General features: G+C 40.4%; 1 protein-coding gene across 1 annotated transcript in view; it reads right to left on the reverse strand.

Annotated features, from left to right (window-relative positions):
- The window catches only part of NHS (NHS actin remodeling regulator), a 250,432-nt gene that overhangs the window by 103,492 nt on the left and 132,636 nt on the right, over window positions 1-14,304 (reverse strand). The gene's annotated exons all lie outside the window — the stretch shown is intronic.

Raw genomic sequence — 14,304 nt, forward strand, 5'->3', positions numbered from 1 at the left:
TGACGTTGGCTGGATGCCCATTTTGCAGATGCCTAGACTGAGGCATAGGTAACTGCTAGTTGAGTAGCAGTGGGTCACAGGCAGAATTTCAAGTAAAATCTAAGAATTCTGATTTTGAATCACACCAAATGCTGTGATATTCATTTCCCTAAAAAAAAACCTGTAAACTTGAGTCACACAAGGGTCAGAAGAATAAATAATAATACTAATTACTTTCGGGCTTAACACCCAAGAAAGGCAGCAGGGAAAAGTCCTGACATTCCTTTTCCCCTCTCTACCCACCCTGGAAGTCACCAGCAATATCCCACTGAACCTAATGGAGCCAATACTCTTGACGTTATTAATTATGACTGTCAAAGCTCTGTTCTCATTAGTAACAGAAGGTTTCTGTGATGTTCAGGCACATGACAAAGAGCAGAGACTTTTACAAATCCATCTTTTAGAAACCAGGACACTGGTATCTATGGTCTCTTATACAGTTCAAGGTATCACTAGAAACAGGTAAGGACTGAATAGTAATTATCTGAATCAGGAGTAGAAAAGCTATGGCTATGGAGAACTCCTATGTCATGTGGTTGCCACTCTTTGTCTCTTGATGGGACCTGCCAGAAGCTGATACCACAAGGTCTTCAGCAAAGGTGTGAGATGACGGCTGTTGTGTTGCATTTGCTTTGACTGTCTTTAATAATAAGTCAGTTCTCTTCAGGCAAATGTTTGCAGACCCTTTCAACGAATGTCTGCAAGGCAATTTGCTAGCAGCTTGCATTTCTATAAACTGCAGCAAGTATCCTCATAAAGGCATCAAATAAGAAATAGAGGCTTTTGATAATCAAGATGTCTCCTGAATCTGAGCAATGACTACTGCCACACACAGACTTATTCAACTCATTTTAACCTCTTCTCCAGGTTGTCTTGATGCTCCCGGTCCATAAAACACTTTCTTTTCCAACTGGAAAAAAAGAAGTGAGGTTCTATTATCCTCAGTTCTAGAGATTTAGGGCATCCACAGTTATTGCAGACCAAGAATTATGGATGTTGGGATGTACATTTTAATTAAGATTTATAAGAATAAATAGTCTAGATTTATAAGAATAAAGATCTAGATAGTCTAGATCTTCTGTTCAACTCAACACTACTAATTTATCTTCTGATAAATTAACTAAGGATTCCCATATTCCCATAATGAAGTGTTCTACATGTCCAAAAGAGCATCTAAATGTAACATATTAAATCTATACACAGACTATTATCACAAGGGCTGCTCTGAAAGCAATGCCTCCTACTTTATTATGCTGGCCCACAACATCAGAAGTGGATGTTGGTGATATGACCGTTGAGGTTGTAAATTGCAAGATTTTACCAACCCATAACTAGTTGAGATACCAACCAGACTAGATACTGCATTCCTTATTTTGGGCAGTAAAGGTTTTAATAGGGGGCTTTTTCAAGATAAGAAAATCTCTTTGGTAGTTAGATACAAATTTTCCTAAGAAATATGACTAAATTCCAAAGTAAGTTCAATCTTAACTTGAGCTACCAAAATAAGACCATCAAGGCATTAAAGCAAAGATGTGTACCGAATGAAGGGCGTATTTCCAAGGGCATTAGTAGAGCTGATACTTAAATGGAACAGTCCATGCTCCCATGGAAACCTCAGTTTTTGTTCTTCAAAGCAAGGAAGTCATTATCCTGAATGTTTTCACTTGACAAATATTCTTCTAACTTTATCCAAAGCCAACCAAAGCCAACAGAAAGCATCATCTGTCAGCCAACTGGTTTCTTCTTTCTAGGGTTTTTCAAATATGCATTCATTTATGAAAAACAATGCTCATAACTTTGTGGAAGCAGTTGCCAGTCTACATCGTATCAGAAACAACACAAATTAAAAGGCAGAGTCTTCATTACCCATCATTCTTTTTAGCCATCATTCTTTTATCTTTAACGAAATCTTGCCTGTGTGTGCAGTTAAAATACTTCCCACCCAGAATGAGGTACGTCCATTTTGCATAAAACCTTGATTTAGTGGCAACAGCTGTGATGAAAAATTAGATGTTCCACAATGAGGGAACATTCAATGCTCTTCAGTTAAAAATGGCCCAAAAAAAAAAAAAAAAAAAAAAAAAAAGGGTTTGTGCCATTGCTCTTGCTCTTTCTCTCCTTCGTTCGGCTGTTAATTTGGGCTTCCCAGCAGGCCTTCAACAGAAGAAGCCAAAATCTGGGGTCAGATCCTTAGCCACTGGATATAGTTAGTGCTTTCTCTTCCGAAGACACTGAAGCTATGACAATTTAAGAGCTGCCTGCAGGGCTTGAAATGCAGGCAATTGTTGCCCCTCTTCTCCCTTCACCACATAAGCAAATTTTTGTATCTCTTCTATGGTAATTCACTCCATGCTACAAGGAAGAGGAGAGGAGGGAAGAGGAGGGGAGTTCCCTATATTAAACATTTGCTATTCAAGGCTCGGACAGAAACCCACAAAACTGTGAGCGATCCGCATGCATCACATGGAAATGATGATGGAAAACCCCAGTGAATAAACATGCCAGCAAAAAGCCTGCCTCTAAATAACATATTATTGCAGGTTTTCTTTAAAAAAAAAAACAAAAACAAAAAACCAAAAACAAAAAACCGCACAACTAGAATTTATAGTTGTTGCATGTTTTATATATAAACATTTTCTTCTGTATTCTGCTTTTTCTCTTCTCTCCATAAATTTCTCTCCTCCCTCTCCAGTCAGTACATTCAAAAGGGAGACATCACAAAAACAACCAGGCCAAGTACAATTGAAGAAGCATGCAGGAGCACAAAGCAGGCTACAGGACAAATGAGAGCAGAGAGTAATTTTTTTTCTTCGAGGATCATCTGGTTAGCATCAAAACAGATGAGCTGATGAGCTGTTTGGAAATCTCTCTCACTGAAGGGTAGGATGGAAACCCAAGTGTACGTGGGCATCATACACCAGAGAAAACTATGCAACATAGAGCCCTTCCAAGTCTGGTCTGCCAAAAGACTGGGACCTTCGGGTATCTTCCTAAGTAACAGCCATCACAAGAATCACAAGAATCACAAGAATCACAAGGTTGGAAACGACCTATAAGATCATCCAGTCCAACCATCTCCTCATCACCATCGCCACCACAAGCACTAAACCATATCACACAGCACGTCATCCAGATGCCTCTTGAACACTGCCAGGGACGGCAACTCCACCACCTCCCTGGGCAGCCATTCCAGTGCCTGACTACTCTCTGAGAGAAGAAGTTCTTCCTTATGTCCAACCTGAACCTCCTCAGATACAACTTGCGGCATTTCCCCGTGTCCTGCTCGTTGCCTGGGAGAAGAGGCCAAATCCCTCTTCACCACAATCTCCCTTCAGGAAGTTGTAGAGTGCAATGAGGTCTCCCCTGAGCCTCCTCTTCTCCAGACTGAACAATCCCAGCTCCCTCAGCCGCTCCTCATAAGGTTTGTGCTCCAGACCCCTCACCAGTTTTGTTGCCCTTCTCAGAACACGCTCCAGGATCTCAACATCTTTCCTGTAGTGAGGGGCCCAAAACCGAACACAATACTCGAGGTGCAGCCTCACCAGTGCTGAGTACAGGGGGATGATCACCTTCCTGCTCCTGCTGGCCACACTATTTCTGATGCATGAAGAGTTCTCTCTCTTAAACTGGGTTTGGGTGCTGTAAAACTGAGTGAGCAGAAGCATTTTACCTACCAAAAAGTTAGGTTTAAGTTCTTTCCATAGACGAGAGAGATCTCCCCAGCAGGGCTCTTCCCACTTCCTTTAGGATGGGCTGGACCTGTCTTCAGAGGTACTTGCCTTTCTCCATTATCTCCAGAGGGCATCTTAGATACTTTTTTAATGCTAGAAAAATTGAATTACTCTCACTCATCAAAACTGGTTCCTTCCACTCTTGCAATTTGACTAATAAGATTAATCAGGGGAGTGAACTGACTCAGGAAAATCTTGAAGATCAGGGACATAGAGGACTCAAGACAAGACAAAGGAACCCAAGCTTTCCGCTGATGTGAAGGAGTGAAATTTATAGTTCCTGTCTGCCCTGTCATTAGGAGAACATTGTATTTTAGTAAAGAAAGCTTTGTATTCCAGTTCATGAAATACAGAACATGTGTTGGTTGTGCCCAAAATGCCAGCCTAGTAATTTCCAGTCTAGTAGTTTTGACAGTCTTAATGAACAGGCTATTTGCTCAGCAAAAAACAAGGACTGGAATACGGAGATAACTGTATTAGGTGGAATGACAGGCTGTTTAAGAATAACTGTGTAAGGCCTGCCCTAAATATTCTTAGTCATTCTGTGCTAGTACTTCCTCACTTTCTTAAGCATGAAATCCACTTATGTATTCAAAAAAGAAAAAAGCAAAGGGTAGGGGGTGAGGAAGAAATTGGCATTTTCAGTGTACAAGCATATTTACATAATCAGGGCAAAAACCTGCATTTTTAAAAATGCCCTAGATACATATTTACATGAGAGAATGCGATGATTCCAAAGAGGCTGATAACGTGCATTTTAAGTGTTGCTAACTACATATTTATACAACCAAGACAATAATCTCCATTAAGGTGGTGTTGTTTTTTGGGTGTTTTTTTTCTACATTGTCACATTAGAAAACAGAACAGTTATTAAATCCATACAACTCCACATTAACTCCTCAATACTGCTTGTCCTCAGGGCATTCCAGTGCTAGCAGGCGCACACGGAAACCTAGAAACCTGCTCATGAAGAAAGGAGAGGCTCCCTCTCTTTCTCAATTATTAGTCCTCTTCCAAGAGATCTGTGTAATCAAGTTTCTCTGCTGCAAGCAGTAACCATTGCTGATCTGCAGCAAGAATAGAAGTGAGAACTTTCTAAAAAACTGGGCTTGGAATGCTCTTTCTGAATGAATCGTGCCTACACAGGCAATCTGTCACATGGATATGGCTGCTCCTGGTGAAGGAGCTGAGTTCTGGGGTACGTGCGGTAGGGACCCTCTGTTTCTCTTCTGATGGGAAAACCTGGTCTCCTTTGCGGCTACGACAAAATGAGAGCAACAAGAATGCTCAAGAATGCTACAAGGGAACACAATGTTCACAGTGTGGCAATGCAGTGGGAGACACGGCAGTAAAGAGTATAAGAAAAGGTCTGTACTGTCAAAACTAACTTCTTACAAACAATTTAATGTAGTGAATAGGTAAGGGGTGTAAAAAGGAATCTTGATTTCCATCCTCCATACCCCGTGCATTTTCCCCATCAGAAAATCCTGTCTCACTAACAAGTTGAAGATGTTTTAATACCTTTTTCCCTTCCCTTCTCCCAGCCTCACTTCCAGTGACACAAGTATTAGTGTGATTCAGGAAATGAGAGATACTAAACACTGTATTCTTCTGCTAGTTCTCCATTTGCAGTCAACTCAACTACACTAATATATCTGTGGGCACTTTTTTTTTTTAATAGACTAAAAATAATAAATTATAAAACATTTTAAAGATTAATGAATGCTGCAGTTAAAGCAGATAATTAATCTGCTTCTCCTCCTCCACAGGAAAGCCTCTCTTTCCTAAAATATCAAAACCCTAAAGACAGTCAAATACAGAGCTATAACTGGCACTGGAAGGACAAACATCCACCATCAAAAGTACTGGCCATCTTTCTCTTCTGCTACATTCCCTCCCTTCCAGTTCCACTGCATTGGCAGAATCTCTGAACTCCCTCCAATGCACCAAGCAATGCATCTGCCATCTGCTGTGTGTGCTTCATCCTTCCTCCCCTCTGCTCCCAGAGTATAGAGCTGTGCATACAGTTGTTTTAGTAGGGTTTTGCTTCAGGTTTCCAACCCCTACACCAAGACAGGTTTCCTGAGCACATCTGGATGGAGCTTGGACAGGCAGGTAGAAAGGGCAGCAGCACGCAGTAATCAGCCCAGAAAGCTAATGTGACATTGTTCTTGGGAACAGCCCACAACCTTATATCAGTAATGGCTGATGTTTCACAGCACTTTGATTTGCTGGCCAGTTTTTCTTCAGTGTTTATTTTGCGTAGGCTAACTTCTGCTGCTCTTGTTCTCCTCTCCTGCTACACTCCCTGCTCCCAGCCATTGCCAGGGCTTAGGTACACAGACCAAATTCACATCCTCCATCTGAAAGCAATACCACACTACAGCAAACAGCATCACAGGCCACCTGATCATGAGGAAGAGAACAATGCTGAAAGATTTAAACAGTATCACCCCCTTCTCAAGAGAATTATAGAAAAACAAGGAGTTTGGCTATCAGCATAATGTATGCTGCCTGCTTGGCAAAAATTTTCATAAACAGTTCTAGTAATTTCTTATTTCAATTAAGCACACAGTGGCATTTGCACAAACACAAGCCACTTGAGGAAAGATCCAAGCTATGGTTATCCCTGACAGTTGCTTGCAGATGTGAAAGCTGTTTATGGCTCTTCTATGAATATTTCCCTCTGTGCAAACCCACTTGTGTGAGCATCAATAAATGGACATCAGGATGAAGAGGGCACAGAAGAAAACAAACTTCCACAGGGTCATCAAAAGATCAATGAAGAAAGTTACACAGTCAAAACAAGTGGATCAAGAGATCAGTTGTGCTTTCAATAGCTTATGTTTCTTAGGCCATAAAGCTGACACGGAGACTGCACACTTGCATTCCAAGCTGACACATTTATTGGAGAAGTAGAAAGATAATGTTGGCCTATTAACAATTGCTGTCCACTGTAAATCACTGCTGGACCTCCCTTGAAGCACATTGCTTCTCATTTATCTCACAGGCATCAAGGAACCCTTTGCCCTTTTCAGCTTGTTGGTTAGCAATTAAAAGAAAACATTGCATTTTGGGGAGAAGAGTGGTTCACAAAAGCTGGAGTACAAGACAGATTCAAACGTGGTTTTAGCATATACATGATATATATGACTCAATACCAACTTGCCCTGAGCTTCTTGCAAAGAATCATAGAACCACAGAATATCCCAAGTTGGAATTTTGTTTCTCTATTCGAAAAAAAAGAGCAGTGCTATTAAGGTTCATCAATATGGGGAGAAACTATGACAGAAACCAGAGATTCTTCAGGATGGGATACACGCACAGACTGCTGCTTTTGAAATGACTGGAGATGAACAGTTTTGCATCAGTTTCATATAGGTTGACCAGAATCCTTTTTTTTTCCTGAAGAGTTACTATAGGACTATAATGGCAGAATGTAATGCTATAATTGTAATTTTCATAAATCTGAGTTATGCTGAACAATTTCAAGACTGAGGTTTTTTACTAACTAAAGAGCACTCTTTGTAATTCCTATACCATTCATGTGAACATCAACTGATAAAAGGGTTGCTGTGGGAAACACAGAGATGTGGAAAATGCGGAGGTGAGATATTTCTATGCACTTTCTTATCATCTGGACTCCAAGGATTTGGCCAGATACATTCCCTGATAAACTGATTGCTTCTGATGAAAATGTGTCTCACAGCATTCCCAGTTCACAGTATGTTTAAGGTCTGTGGGCCTGGAGTTGGGCATGCACTGAAGCATCTGTCTGCAGCAAGATGTTGGGGCCAGGTGGGGAGAGAGGTGAGAGCCCCCAACAGCCAAACGTGCTGATACAGGAGGGCGGGTGTCTGTGGGTGCTGTCTTGATTTACTCATAGACCACAAACATGAAGCAGATATTTTTATGTTCTGTTACTAATGTTAACCACAAAACTAGAAAGGTTCTCCATAGTCAATAAAGATAACAGTATGAAATCCACAAGGGCCAAGCTGCTACAGAAATGTGAAGTTATAGAAAAACTTAATAAATCTGGGAGGAATGCCCCAAGCTTACTCTGTTTCCAAGGAATCCTGAGACTCCCAGCACATGTTGTTCACAAGCCTGCCTTCCCAGTGCCTGCTCCAAAGGGGGCTTGGAAGGACTTCAAGGGAAATCTGCAGCTATCCGTGTCCACTGCCAGGAGAAGTTTAATAGTGCAGTGCAACAAAGCACTGCTGTCAGTTGATAGAAGACTGCAGCAACAGATTGGATGCACGCCTGCCTCTGGGGAAACGTGCTACAATCCAAGAGAACCTCCCATCATTTTGATATAGTGATCCTCCTTTCAAAAACTGGTTTCACATTATCCAAGATGGACAGACAATGATCCTGATGCTATTGTGCAGCAATGTGATCATGCCGTGCTGCTATAATGCCATGAAAACTCCCTCTAAAATCCTAACATTCTCACAAAACCAAGCTAAGAGCAAGGAAGGAAGAAAACAGCTTCTAGCTCTTAAAATGGTAAAGAAAAATGAGAACTTAAAAGGAGCAAGTTGATATAGCCACTTTCTGCTGGGACAGCAATACTGCTGCTGTGAAGTCTGATTTTCATAGAATCACAGGGTGGTTTGGGATGGACGGAGCATTAAAGCCCATCTAGTTCCAAACCTCTGCCATAGGCAAGGTCACCTCTCACTAGAGCAGGCTACCCAAAGCTCCATGAAGCCTGGCCATGGACACTTCCAGGAATGGGGCATTCACAGCTTCTCTTAGGAAGGTTGCAAGGTTTCCGAAGATAGCAGCCTCCTGCTCACCCCTCACATCTATAGAATAATAAGGTATAATATCAAGGAGTTACGTGTGGGAAGGGAAAAATAAATGAAGGGAACAGATAACGTCTGGCCAGAGCCAGAACAGACCCATATTTCCCACTCTGGCTACTCTTCTTAAGGATTATTCTTTGATATAATGCACACTCAACCTTAGTTTTTGCTTCTAGATGCCTTTGGATCCATTTGTCTGAAAAGTAATTACAAGTTTAGAAGCATGTGGAAACAGCACCAACCTTCAGAAACTACATTACCAAGAGAAGGAAGAAAATGAAACACAATCTTAGCAAATGAAAAACAAAAAGTGAGCAGGAAGGAGCCTTGTGCTTTCAAGATACTTAAAGGGGAAAAGGAAATTATAAAAAGGTATATATAAGTGTATGAACAATTTTACTGTTATTCTTGCTATACAGCAGGATATAAAGTTGTTTTAAAAGGTCTTTTGAATAACTCACTATGTGCACAATTAAAAGGTTTATTTTTACCTTTTATCTTTCTGGTTTTAAGTTAAAGTTGTTCTGCTGATCGGAACAATTATGGTTATAATGGGAAATAAAAGGAATCTGTTACTTACAGATACATGAACCAGCAATACTGGAGGTACAGTCACAACACAGCATTCTGCTGCTTAAATTGGTTTCATGTGTGAATTTTATTTCTCCATAAAATGTGTATATATATATTTTTTTTATTATGAGAGGCTTTCCTTTACTTTATGCAGTCAATATGATTTTTTACAACTGCAGAATAGGAAGGCTTTCTGGTTTGGGAAGAAAGAAAATAAATAGGCGCTACGAGAAGTAAAATAGTGGGTACAACTTCAAGATTAAAACCAGACAAACTAATGTCAGAATGTGGATTCGACACTGACTTTGCTGTTGCTACCATATGAAAACACACACAGTCTCACGATTTGTGCTCTGCTCAAAACTCAGTGGTGCCAGCTCTTGTCAGAAGCAGGGAAGCAGATCACACGCACTACTCATTCTCACTGTCCTTATCATCCCAAAAGTTTTTAATCTGCTGGTATCATATTGGAAATTTCTTCTGCAATGCCTATCCAGAAGGAGTGCATTTTCATTGTCCTTCAGAAGTCTAACTGTGGTTGGGTCTCTCACTAGTTTCGCTTGTCTTCTTAATGTTGTCTTATTGCTTAGGGCTGAATAAGTCCTGTTGTAATAACCCAAAGCATTTAACCTATGGAAACACTATCTGTAAAAAGAAGAAACAAATTTACATTTGGGTTCAGGATAGCTTAGCAGCTGAGTTCTTTTTCATACTCCTCACATTCTTGCCGAGGCTCCGGCTTATCATATTGCCTGCCATTTTTCTGTTGCTCTTTGATTAGTGAGACACACTTTAGATTTCTAGGGCACTGCTGAAACACATGTTCCTGCAATACTCATGCTCAGCAGTGTTACAGCAAACAGAGAAAAAATGATAAATGAGGATCTACGAGTACATAGATCTATTCTCATTTCTGTGTCAATCAAGTGACTCAATTTCTTCCCAAATAGCAAGGATGTTGTAAAACAAACAGAAGGTACTGAGGTAGAATACGTGCCCTGGAATTGGCTATATCTTGGTTTTCACAGAGCAATTATGTCTATGAAGTACTTTCTCTCTTTTACACCAAATAGGTTCTCAAAACAAGACTTTCCAATAGGCCTTCATAACAACAGAATAGAATCATAGAATCATAGAATCATAAAGAGTAGAAAAGACCACCTAGGATCACCTAGTTCAACCACCAACCCATCCCACCATGCCCGCTGACCATGTTCCAAAGTGCCACATGGTTCTTGGAACACCTCCAGGCACAGAGACAGCACCACCTCCCTGGGCAGATAATGCCTAGCAATTCTGTCCTGGTAGGACTCTGAAGAGAAGAGCAAACAGAATATGACAACCAATGCTGTGTTAGCCATGGTAATCATAGGAACATGACAAAGGTCTCAGCTTCTTCACCTGCTGAATCTTCTTAATCTTTATTTTGAAAAAAAAAATAAATTAAAAAAAAAAATCTGTATTCCTAGCCTGCAAAGTTGTAAGGGAAATATTTCTAAATATTCAAAGAGTAGCTGTCTGCTTCCACCTGTAGGAAGCCTACATGAGCTGTTTCACAAGGTATAACCAGCCTTTGTCCAGCTCAAGCACAGCAAATACGTGAGCAAATCAAAGGAACAGGCCATACAGGTGCTGTGTGAGATACATGAAGGACTTCCAATACTGTCAATTAACTCATGGCTCATGACAGCAACTTAAAGGTGGCTTCTCCAGATAAGCTTACAATATTTAGGCAAAGAAGGCAGTATGTGCTATCACATCCAGTGCTACTGCACCAAAAAAACCCAGAAGACTTAAGCTTCAAGGCTGTCAATTTCATAATTTGTATGAACACTACACTCATTTCAAAATTAATATGAAAACCAACAGCACAGGTACCACTATCTTTGGCATGTTACAGCTTATTAGAAAAGACAGAAAATAGAAAACTGCATGGTACTTATTTGGAGGTCCCACAGGATCCCAAACCAGGATTCCATGGAGCTTTTTATAGCAAATTCTTAAATCAGGACTATATGTGTCACTACAGAGCTGTCAGATGATACAGTTGCCAGGTTTCAACATCCTCTCTCTTTTTTTTGCACACAGCTACATACACAAACACTCCCACAGATTCAACAAATCTCTTGCACACACCTCTGCCAAGCCCTTGTCTCCATATGTATGAATTCCATTAAAACTGGCATGAGTTCAGTGAGAAAAAGAATGTATTTCTATCTGTGCCATAATGCTTGCAGAAGTGCTTTCTACTGCTGCCATGGGTTACTAAAAAAATCAGTTAAAGCAAAACAATTACAAATATTAAAAAAGAGAGAGGGGAGGGAATAACAGGAACAATATTTTTCCATGAATCTTTGAATAAGTAGGATTGAGAGTAAAGACCAACATTCTTCGTTATGAACTCAAAGCAGTCCACCAGCCATTTAAAATGACAGGCTACAATTAATTAATAATGTAATAAGTTAAATTATCATAAGCTGCTTGTACAAGAAAAGTACTTTAACACAAGCACAAAATACACAAGAGTGGGGAAGGACTGGGACGAGGGCAAGCTGGGTGCCCACTATGAAATCCCATCCCTGTTCAGCAACCACTCAGCAGCTCCAAGGTTCTGATTTTGGTCTAGGATTCTGTATCAGGTTTTGCTCTCAACTTACTCCGTAAGATCACCAAAATTTCCAGCACCTGCATTTCTGCCAAAGTCAGAAAGCAATTATGAAATTCAGACAACTGTTCAAAATGCTAAGTCCTTTGAGTAAGGCATTGTGGTTAATGCAAGAATAAGAGTTATCCAAGGTACTTTTAGCCTCCTGGAAAGATGTCCTCATCCTTTGGGGACTACTAATACAAATACATACTGCAATACAAATACTAATACTAATACAAAAGGCTAACATACTTTTCTCCTTGAGAAAAATGCCCACTTGAGAGAATGGCATTTTGGACGTTGGGAAAAGAATTGATTATGGCATGCATGCCCCAAAACACACTGCTGCATCAAGAACACTCATGATTTAAAAATGCAGAATAATGAAAAACAACTTGACACCTTCCCCTTATAGGGCACATATGCACATATCCTTACAGGTAAAATAGTGCTCTATATACTGTGGGGGGCAAAGGAATTAAAGAGAGAGAGAGAGGTGGGGAAAACAGCATGCGTAATCTGAAAGTGCTGCACAAAATGGGAAGATGCTCTCTTTCCATTTGCATTACCTTTTTCCATTTGTTGCCTGTGTTTTCCACCTTTGTGTCTCTCACCAGGACACGTAATGTGGAGTTTCTTCACAAAACCCTTTGGAGCTGGGAGTACACAATTCCATTTTCAGGGACATGACACAGAGTGTGTTGCATTTCTCACAGAAGTGACTGCCTGACTTCTGCAGCTGAAAAATCTCTGTCCTGACCCTATCTAAACTTGCTGTTGTTCCCCCACTGGGTGGGTACGGATTTCAGCAAGGTGGGGCAGCAGGGAACAGAGCAAAGCAGGATAAAGGGGATATGAAATGGTGCAATGGGGCAGGGTCACCCGGCAGGAACTGAGACAATACACAGGAAAAACAACCCACTTCACTGGAGTTGTTTTTCACTATTTTATGTTTTTAAATCATGACTGTTGCTGATGTAGCTTTTTTTTTTTTTTTTTTTTTTTTGATTGTTCTTACAACAATTTCCTGAGAAGGTGAGATGATCTGTTATTTATCATCTCCGAAGAAGATTTCAGGCTGATGGGTGGTCAAGTGAAACTGTTAGAAATGGCATGGAGCCCAAACTAAAAGCATGAGGATGCATTACACACAGAGACCCGCTCTGAATTTGTACAGTCGAGCTGTCATGGCAGAAGATAAGGAATAACAAGAATGTGTCTTCTCTGACCACAGAAATCCCACAGATTTCATTTCTTAATGGCACTCCAGAAAAAATTACTCATCCTCACTCAGGCTTGAATCTTCATTTTTTCCACATAATTTCCTGCTTCCCAGAGAATTTTGTCCTTTCAAGCCCCTTCTGTTTTCACGAGGATTATCCCTCCCAAGTTGTGGTTTTGAAGGCATTCACATCCATATACATAATATAGTGTTTTAAAGGTTCCTCTCCTCTCTGGCTAACCATTCTTGATCCATTACCCTACCAGCACTGTCCAGTGAGAAGCAGAGTCTCTTTGGTCTCTCCTACAGCTGGAATGAGGCATTTTCAGAAAGCAACTCAGGTATTATTACAAGGTGACAACACTGCTCCTTTGGAACTTTATGTCAGCCTGGATGAGTCCAGTTCTTAACAAACAAGCCTCGTTGTCTGGCAGAACCTTTAGAATCATAGAATCATTAGGGTTGGAGAAGATCACTAAGATCACCTCGTCCAACCATCAAGGCATCACCACCGTGCTCACTAACCACATCCTTCAGTGACACATCTACATGTTTCCTTCACTTTCAGGGATTGTGACTCCACCATCTCCCTGGCTATTGCCTCTCCGCTGCTTCTGAGAAGAAATTTTTCCTAATACTCAATTTGAGCTCAGGGACTGGGAGGTCCTGGAGTGTAAAGCCGCAACACTCAAACCACATATGTCCAGGATGCGGAAAAGTCTACAGTCTATCTCTGACTCATGTTGTTTCTTAGTTTATTCCTCTTGGCTATGGTCTACATTTCTTAGTGGAAAATTCCTCCACCTCTCTGTTGGTAGATCAGTTTTACACTTGTTGCACATGTGCTGCTTTAACATATTAATAACTTAATTTTCTCTGAAAAGCAGTAACATGCTATGGAGTGATTTTTTTTAAAGCAATAAAAAAGTCTCTTATTCAACCTGTTTAATAGGTTGAGTGGTCATTTTGTATTTAAAAAATAACCAAGAATGCTTTGCTTCCCAGTTACTCCCACTTTTTTAATCTGATGTCTTAACAGTTGCAGGATCAGGGAAGTGATAATTTTTGGCATAGTATTCAAAAAGATGATCTTGCAATAGTAGTCTGTACCAAGTAAGTGCTCAAATGAACAGAGCTTAAAAGTGATTAATATAACAGCAGTGAGATAACCCTGACAAGAGCATCTGGTGTTTGTTAACTGAAGATTATTGCTTTTAAAGTTTTAATTGGGCGGTATTAATTTGATGCTTCTCTTCACTAGACATATTTCATGTCACA

Source organism: Centrocercus urophasianus, unplaced genomic scaffold, assembly GCF_019232065.1.
Source record: "Centrocercus urophasianus isolate 14NV4802_14NV808 unplaced genomic scaffold, USGS_Curo_1.0 seq_12, whole genome shotgun sequence".
In the NCBI taxonomy this organism is placed as follows: Eukaryota; Metazoa; Chordata; class Aves; order Galliformes; family Phasianidae; genus Centrocercus; species Centrocercus urophasianus.